Consider the following 10,088-nt stretch of genomic DNA (forward strand, 5'->3'; position numbering starts at 1 on the left):
TGGACGCATCGCCGTTTTGTTCCTCGCCACCACTAGTCGAGGAGGACGCATCGGTATTCCACTCCTTGCCGCGACGCATCGAGGTGGACGCGTCGGCGTTCCCAATCTCGCCAGCACGCGCGTCGGAGGATGCGTCAGCTCCCCGCTACGAGGAGAACGCCGCGCCACCCGCCGAGCCCCCCAGCCTTGAGGAGCTCTGGAAAGAAATGGATGTCGCCTTGTGGGAGGCTTTGCCTCCAGCAGAGCGCGCCAAAATAGAGGCGGAGAAGAAGGCCGAGGAAGGCAAGCGCACCACGGAACAAGCTGCCTAGCAGGCCTATGTCACGTCCGAGAGAGTCAGGCAATTGGCTCTTTGGCAGAAGGCTCATGTGAGGGCCGTGAGGGTGGCGGAGGACGCCCGTGCCGAAGCCCTGAGTGCAGTCGGGCCCAAGCACCTCATCTACGCTTCACGGTACGTGGACCGGGTGCACGCTTCCAGCGAGGAGGAGTACCTGTTGGCGCCGGATCACCACTCCGGTGAGATCGCGCTCGCCCGCCGGCAAGCCGCCAATCAGCACCTCGCGAGTTGTGAGGCTAAGGAAGAGGCATTGTGTTGGCGCGCTAGGAAACGGCCGCGCACCAGGGCACCCGTGGCGCGCCGCAAGCGCTCCTGCGAGCGTTGTGGCTTTTAGTAGGAGTATAATTTTTTTTCGTAAGGCAATCTCATTAGTTTTGTGACGCAAATGATAAATCCCGAACGTTCAAGAATTATTAGCGTCCTTAATTAAGTATGTAAAAGGGAAAGTTTGGAAACCTTGTGTATTCGTACGCATTTTGTAAGTACGTGCATATAGCATAAACTTTACTATATACTATCGCACTACACGTCTCTCTCTATATATGCTTGCAGACTGTGCTACTCCCTCCGTCCAGGTCAATAAGTCATCTTTGGTTGTGCACCATGACCAAGAAGGAGGGAAGACTTATACACCTTGACGGAGGGAGTACTACTATTACTTATGTACGTGCAAATGCACGTTTTAACATTACGATGTGGTTTTTGTAAAAGTAGAAAAATAGCACTAGTCAAGCTTGTGAAATGATTCAATGCAAAAATGCTTGTTTGATTGTTTACTTTTAGCTTCCTTCTCTGTGGTTATTTCTGTGTCGTACTTTGTACGGAGTATCTCACTGGTCGGAAAGGCATGCAAATTCCCAAACCGCTTCCTACACCTTGTATCGAATTTTTTGCCTAACAAGTTGTGCCGTGCAATTGGAATTCCAACTTGAGTACTACTACTAGTAGGAGTACCAGGGGCCAGTTCTTTTAGGCTTCTAGATTAGTAATCCCATAACTACTACCTCCGTCCTGGTTTATTGGTCCCCGTTGTAATCTGTGTCAGATTTTGATCATAAATTTAACTAATGAAATGTTATCTTTGGTCAAAATTTAGCACAAATTACAATGGTGAGGAATAGACCAGAACGGAGGTACTACAAGTAGTAGTTTAGAAGCCCAAATAAATGAGTGAGGCGCCTTAAAGTTACTCTCCACCGTGACTAGTCTTATGGGAAAAGCTGGGGAAGCCGCCAAAAGAACTGGCCCTAGCTAGGAGTAGTAGCTAGGGATACTAGGAGTGGTAGCTAGGGATTGAGTGTGCGACATGAACCGGAGAAAGTAAATGCAGAGAGATGAAATGCAAAAAAGTCGGAGGGATGTGATGGTTGCTTGTCCGTTTATTTTACCAGGCCACTTATTACAGGGAGTGGTTGGGTTTTGTGATATGACGGCTTTACTGCCGCGCCACGAGTGGGGTGAGACTCCCGTGCAGCGCCTCCCTCTACACTAGTAGTCGGTCGTGGTTTATCCCCCATTGAATTTGACTGAAGATTTAACTGACAAAATGTTAGTGCATGTCAACAAAAACAATATTGTTGGATTCGTATATGAACATAGTTTTCAATGATATAATTTTATGTGACATGCATCATCATTTATCGTACTATATATAATGTTAGTTCAATTTTTGGTCATACTTATCTATAGTAAGGTGCCCGTGCGTTGCGCGGAAGAGTGAAATGCATTGATCGGGGAGTTGTTTATTTTGACAAAGGATGTGGGGGTCATCTCATGTGTAACGGGTATCGATAGGTTTCTTCGGTTATTATTTCATCTCCAGAGCTCACTAAACATTCGGGTGAAATAGATAAAAAAGTATCTTTTGCAAACAAAAGTGTTCAACTGTTCAACCAGCATCCAAAACTTGTGAAGAAATAACTCTTATTGTGCTTTGCAAGAAATGATCATCAAGAATTAGTTTTTGACTATCCATTGTTATACATGTTGGCTACAGATGACATGGCACTTTCTTATAGTCAACAGTTGGCTATACTATTTAAGTATTAACCATGCCCTTATACACCTAGACGGAGGGATTAAATCAGGATGACTTGGAAGGGGGCAGAGGATATGTAAGAAATGGTTCATCATAAGTCTTTCACCAGTACTGTAGTAAAAATTCATACATGGAAGGTTCTAGACTAAACCATAAATGGATACACTTTTATTCATGCACGATACTCCAATAGAGCAAGATCATGCATGGAAGTCTCCACATGCTTAGACAGCGGATTACATTGAGTGAAGACTAATGATCAACATTTAACTTGATAATGCAGATGTCCAGGTGAACCTCCTTGGAGTCCCCATTCACATTGTTGGGGCTCAAATAATACCGCCTGTCTTCCATGTCCACATCGGCAAGAAGGTCCCAGCTCGGCAGAGTCCAAGTCAGCTTGACGTAGCCAGTGTCGCTGCCTACGTACCTCCGAGGGGTAGTAATAGTGAGCACGCACCCGTACATAGGCCTCGTGTCAGTGTCAGCGTCAACGGCATCGCCCCTGACGCACACTACAGATATGGGGCGGCGGCCTGCGCGGGCCTCGCTGGTGCCCATGGTCAAGAGGAAGATGATGCTATCCTCCTCCGAGACTAGCAGACGGCGGTGATCCTCCAGCGACTCCGGCACGGTGAACGGGTAGCACATCTTGTACTTGATGTTCTTCGCCAAGGGCCAGTAGTGATCACCGCACGCCTGCGTCAGGTGATGCACGATGTCCGCTGGCAAGCCCCAAAATGGCACCGGACACTCATAGCAGTAGACGAAGGGCTCCTTGGAGGCATCGACCAGGCCATCCATAAAACGGGAGTGGCTGTAGGGGATGTTTCGCCAGTTGAATATATGAGCAAGTTACTACGAGATTTAGTCCGAATAAGCACAAAATAAATCATGACGGCTATAACAGAGATTAAACTAATCATGCGGACTAGCATAGTAGATGAACAGATTGAATCTAGGACACAGACTAGAAACATGAATTCTATGACGATTTCGAACAGGAAGGACAGAAACACATAGGGTGCAATGGGAGTAGCGCCATTGGCATTGAGGTTGTCGCCCATGTTGTTGAGGAAGAGTTTGCTGAGGTCGGGGAAGAAGTCTTCGCTGCTAGCAGTCGCGAGAGTGCGCTCCCCAAATTTCAACAGCGCCTGCCGAATGGAGCGCAGGAGGGAGTGGTTGTAGGGGACGTTGCGGCCGCCGAATGGAGCGCAGGAGTAGCCCACGAAGCAGTAGATGGTGCTCCTCCTTAGTCTCTATTCTTATCTCTATCTCCACTACTATTCTTTATTTCTTATATATATATATATATATATATATATACTACTATATAGTGTACCAATTTTGAAAATTTGAAACATGGGCCTAAGAAGTAATTTCAGCCATCGATAGGGCCAATCCTATGGTTCATAATGCACGGATTCGCGTCTACAGTATCCACCATGCAGCTGGTTGTTCATTCTAGAGAAATGTAGGCCCACCCGAATTGTTTATTGCAGGACGCGTTTGTGCACTGCAAGGTTGGGCCACGTAGATAGAAGGACGTTGTCTGGCCATGGACTGATGGACCTGCAGCACAACAAACCGCAGTCACGCCAGACTTTCGGTCCTGTTCCCCCATCTCCATCCTTCTCCTAGAGCGTATCAAAGTACTGGTAGCTTTGCATCCCGTCCGTCCATGAACTTGCATTTTTTAGGGAATATGACATGTATATGATAGTACAATGGTTAAGTCATCTATCACACTGCACAAATACATGAGATGGACAAAAATTTATGTTACCAAGTTTTGCAACCATGAAAATATTTTTCTTCGAAGAAAAAATGTGACTAGGACATTTTGATTAGTGAAATTAGGATAGCTGTCATGATAACTTTACATACAAACAGAACAGAATTGTTGATTTGTTAGACTTTTCAAGGACTTCTTTTTTGAAGAAAAAAATCAGCGTGGGAGATCTGTTTTCACGAATTGAACTTTGCACGTGCTATGCATGTACCCACGTACTAGTAATATACTAGTTGTAGTTGCCAAATCGAATAGTACTACACCGTCCACTGCACGCCTGGTTGAATACGCCTCATCGCTTCCATCAAACCCCTCCGTTAAACACGCATGCAAACCAAGAAACCTACTCCGGCCTGCGGGAGGAAATTTGCCGGTTGCCGTTGGAGAATAATAGAGTCACGTCCAATCCATTTGAGTTAATTGCATGTATGATTCCCCCTCTATAAAAAGTTAATTGCATCCTTAATCTTGTATTCTAAGTACTCTCTGGGTTCCACTGTCAGTACAGTGTACATGACTTGCAGGCTGGCTACAAACTCGTACAAAAAGTTAAAAAGAAACAAATCCATCCTTAATCCTGTATTCTAAGTACTCTGTGGGTTCCACTGCCAGTACAGTAGCGAAAGAACTATAGTATATATTAAAAAAATATAAAAAGCTAAAGTTTAGGACAGAATTCGAACTCAGGTCATCGCGCTGCGAGCATCCGGCCCGGACCAGTACACTAGGTATTGGTTGCGGAGAATGCAAGAGATAAACCTTTATAATAATGTGCCATCCTTTGCAATGGATCCAAAGTAGAATAATACATATTCACAAATTTGAAAGAAAACAGATTACTTTTGATATATGTATCACTAGAAATATCTTATGTTTCACTCCAAACAGTTTACTTTTGATATAACAATGATTGGACCAGTACTTTGATCACTCAAGCAAGTTGTCTGACTTTGATATGACCCTACGCTGCTGGTATGTGTCTCGTAAGTCAAGCGGCATGTTGTAGTCATCATCACCTGTCCACTTCCCACGACACATATTCGCTTCTCCATCTTTGTCCGCTCTTCCATCCCCGCTAAGGCACCTCCCCCCTCATCCAATATTCCATCCCCGCTAAGGCGCCTCCCCCCCTCGTCCGAAACCCAAGAACTAACAATGGCAGAATCAAGCAGCGTCCGCCGAAAGAGTGGCTAGAATTCACTCCCCACAGAGGTAATCAAGCTTATTATTTCGCGTGTGGAAAATCTCAGTACCATGCCGCTCGCCGCGTGCTCGTCGGGGCTGTACCGTTTACTCAAAGCCCTCAGGCCGGAGCTTTTTAAGCCAGCTCCTTGCTTGCTGATGCCGCCTGATCTTCAGAAACGGCGTGTCACGCAGCATAACGATCATAGGGTGGCAAGCATCAACCCCCTTGATTGTGATCCGATCCCCGTCACCCTCAACTACATTAACGGTATGTACTGGGTCGGCATGAACACGTCTTGGATGGTGCTCGTCGACGGTCGCGGCAGCTGGGTGCTCGTGGAGGTCTACACCCGGCGATTGATCCCCCTTCATTCGATTAACACTGCACTGCTTTGGCACCGTGGCCCAGAATACTCGGAATCTTACAGTAGCCAACATGATACCAAGTTTGATTTGATCAAGGTTGTAATCTGCCAAGTGCCCACAAGACCTGCAAATTATTAAGACTTCAGGCTAATTGCGTTCTTCAAGCGCGGTCTTGCCTATCTGACAGGTCACTGCGGTAAGTGGATATATCTGCATGTCCATCGCAGGATCATACATCCTCCATGGTTCTCTGATGCCATTGAACACAAGGGCTTCATTTACGCTATCGACTCCTTCTATGGCTGGACATATTGTTGGCCTACTCCAGTCATCGTTACAAACGGTTGTTACAATAGCATGGTACTTTCCTATGATATCATGATGGCTTGCTTATATTACTGTCAACATTTATTGAAAAAATATTCATGCTCATAACATGTTGTTCCTAAGATTGACTACATCAAGAGCCTTTTTTTATTTGACTCTAACTTTTTTTAGGGTTATTTGACTCCAACTTGATATGATGTTGTAGGCCGCCTAGTGTCCCTTCCCTTCCTAATCCCAGAACCTTTCAAAGAAAAGCGGCATGGCAGTTGCAGGTGGTTCCTGGCTCGATCAGACGAGGGCGAACGATTGATGATCGTTTGCACGTACCAGACATGTTGTTTCGCGGAATACAATCACAGTCACTGCAAGGTCTTTGAGCAGGATCCCAGCTGCTTCTCTGGGCTTTCAGGAATTTTTGACTGGAGGTTGGTAAGTAGCCTTGGTACATGCTCTTTGTTTGTTGGGCTGAATTATCTGATTAACCAGGAGATAACCGACGGCAAGGATCATGATGGCAACACGGTTTCGTTCATCAGGCAAAATTGTGTGTACATAGCGTACCATGCGTCTCTGAATGCACCATACCCTGGTATGTGACACCACGCTCTGCAGCCCAAAGTAGGAGAGAGGGTCGCAAGTATCATACTTCGACCTGCTGGCTGGAGTTTCCCCCGTCAGGCACCCATCTGGTTCAAGCCGCCAGCCAATCTCCACAGCTTAATAAATAGTAACGTCTAACTAAGCCAGTTAGTTAGATGCATACACTTGGTGTAGTAGGATCTTTATTTAATTTCATGCATACACTTGTTCTTTTTGGTAGCCCTTTTGTAATGATGGCTGATGTTTGGTTTGGAAGAGAGAGTTGCGTCTTCACTCTTCTGGCCTGCTTACTGCTTCTGTTGCACCCCCATCCCTGGTTGCTACTATTGTTGTTTTCAATATACAATCAATAGTATATTTCGTCTGTTGGTTGAATAAATGTGTTATTAAAACGACAAACACAATGTTTTGGAAGTCGTTGCACGGTTCGATCCTTTAGTGCCCCGTATCGTACGTACCGCATACTATTTTTCATACAAAACACATTTTCCACTTGTTGATAACATGCAGCCCACTGATGAAGGCCCAATGGAGAAGCCCATAATTAACTGGAAGGGAGGCTCTCACATGAATCCGACCCAGGTACATGCTCATGGTCCCCTAAACATAAATAAGTAAGTAAATAAATAAAGCTAAATGCTCATGCACCAGTTCTTTAAATTCACGATTTAACAGGAGGATATTATTTCCTATGATAGTGTCATTACATTCAGTAGATATTATTCTTCGGCAAAGATAGCGACAGTCTTCTTTCTCCCAGCATTTTCTTCTTGCAACCAGCGGACCCATGCAAATCGTAGTCAACGTCGTAAATAGATCCGGTCCATTTTTATTTTTCAATAAGAATGTCCAATCCAGCCCAGCACATTGGCGACAACACTTTATCCTCTGCCTTGGTGTGCTCGCCACGGCGCCGCCGTCCGGCCCTGTCAACATAGTTTTTTTTTGAAACGGTCCCTATCAACATAGTGAATCGGGAGAGGACTGTAGTTGTGAGTATGACAGTACGGACCCACCAGGTCCACTCCCGAACACAAGCAAGCGCCTCTTTTACTACTCAGATGAACCCCTCGTTTTTTACTCTAATCCGCCCTGCTGATATTTGGGACCCACATCATTTTCAACCTATAGTCAATTAACGACAGAATTGCACAACTTTTTAGTAGTAATTCGGAGCAGGCTATAAACTGGGTCGTGCGGTCTCTGTGGCCCGTCGAACAACATGACCAGCCTAGTAGTTTTTTCTTTGGGAAAATAGGTAGCGCAGTATTTCTTTTTGAAGAATACCCATGCTAGGCCTATTTGTTTTCTCTGACTTACTGGGATGCAAATCTTTCAAGACGAGGAGGGATGCATTCCGGCCTAGCCAAAGAGTATGGTTAGTGTCTGTTAAAAGTATAATCAAAAGGGGTTGAAAATTCCAAAAAAATTTATAGCAAATGGGTATTAGTTTCTTTTTTTGTTTTTGTTCTTCATTGATATCTTATACTCCCTCCGTCCCAAAATTCTTGTCTTAGATTAGTCTAGATACGGATGTATCTAATACCAAAACGTGACTTGATACATCCGTATTTAGACAAATCTAAGACAAGAATTTTGGGACGGAGAGAGTATTTCATTGCATTTAACATGACACGGGACAAATTTATTTTTAAATTTGTTTTAGTATGGCTACTAATTTTTGGATTAAAAATATTTTTTCCTCAGCAAAAAATTGCGAATTTTGAAAATTTCCCACATATTTAGTTAACTTTTTTAACCCTGGTACTGACCAGAAAATGGGCGGCAATTCTAAAAATGGAAAACGGGCTGCAATAAATTCCATATGAATTAGAAAATGAGTAAAAATTATAAAAATAATAGCAAATGGGCTATACACGCCACAGATTTCGAGGCTGACTTGTTTACGCAAGGCTTTGTCAGTCAACACATGATTCTATCAGTAGTGACTGTTGGATGTCCATCCAACGGACGATGTGCTTCTTCAATCTCTGATCTTCCTGCTCCAGCCGCCTAAACTAGCACCGGCGGGACTGCCTGCTCCCTCCTCTTATGGCCCATTGTGATGCCGCGCAGGCTTCCCCGGCCCACCCTACTCCCTCCGCTGGGCTGGCCGCACGCAATCAACTGCCTCCTTATTACACGAAAAAAATGATTCCTCCCACTAACATCTGGGGTGCACCGGTTGGGAGGCTGACCTGTGGGCCTACTAAGTTGACGCGTACGCAGGGCTTGCCAACTTAGTCAACAAACGATTCTAGCAGCAGTAACCGTTAGATTTGAATCGAACGGTCATGTTGCTTCTTCAATCGGTGCTCTTCTTGCATCAGCCGCCCAAACCAGTGCCGGCGAGACCGCCTGCTCCTACCTCCAGTGGCCGGCTGTGCTGCTGTTGAGGCCTCATCGCCCCCTACTACTCCCACCGCTAGCCAGGCCTGCGGGGACAACAGCCTCACACCGCAGCCGAACCAGTAAACACTCGTACTCCTCTCTGCGTGGGCATTCACTACCGCGTCTTCTCCGGCTCCGCATCGTCCCTTCCTAGGCCTCGCCGTCATCCACCGCCTTTTTTTGCTCTCGGCGCGGTGTGGTCAACGACCGACTTCCATCGGAAGAGTACTGTACGTGGAGAGGCTGACAGCTGGGTCCACGGCCACAACCCAGTTTTTTTGTGATTTGCCAAGTAAGTCGCTTTGTCAGGCCTGTTGGGCTGCAAATATTTCAAGACGAGGAGAGCTTCATTCGGCCGGCCGAGAAAATGGCCTATCAGTAATGATATATGGGCTGTACATTTTTAAAACACATCAAACCGACAATTAGTTTCAAATTTATTTTTTTCATTTCGAGATTTTAAATTGCATTGATTTTTATGCGTGGACAATTTGTTGTATTTTATATTGATATATTTTTATTTTTAAAATCAGTTTGAACGTGACTCGAAATTTCGGGATTAAAAACAGTTCGGACCGCACCGAAATATGCACAATTTTGTATAATTTTTTAACCGTGGCCACAATATGGGTTGTGATGCTAACAAAAAGAATATGGGCTCAAAAAACTTAAGAATTAACAAATGGGCTGTAAATTATTAGAAATAATGGCAGATGGGATGTATGCTGTTTTCCACAGATTTGAGGCTTTCCTAAAAAGGTTGACGCACAAGCAGTGACTGTTGGATGTCCATCCAACGGCCATCGTGCTTCTTCAATCTCTGCTCTTCCTACTCCAGCCGCTCAAACAAGCGCCGGCGGGACTACCTGCTCCCTCCTCCTCGCGGCTGGCTGTGCTGCCGCCCAGGCCTCATCGCCCCACCGTACTCCCATCGCTGGCCTAGCCATCCCTCTACTCACCCACACCTGTTGTTATTCTCCGGCGACGGCAGACCAACCAGTAAACCCTCGTACAGTCGTAATCCCCTCCGTGTGAGAAACAACTGTCGAGTC

The sequence above is a fragment of the Triticum aestivum genome, chromosome 6A (assembly GCF_018294505.1).
Source record: "Triticum aestivum cultivar Chinese Spring chromosome 6A, IWGSC CS RefSeq v2.1, whole genome shotgun sequence".
NCBI classification, from domain to species: Eukaryota; Viridiplantae; Streptophyta; class Magnoliopsida; order Poales; family Poaceae; genus Triticum; species Triticum aestivum.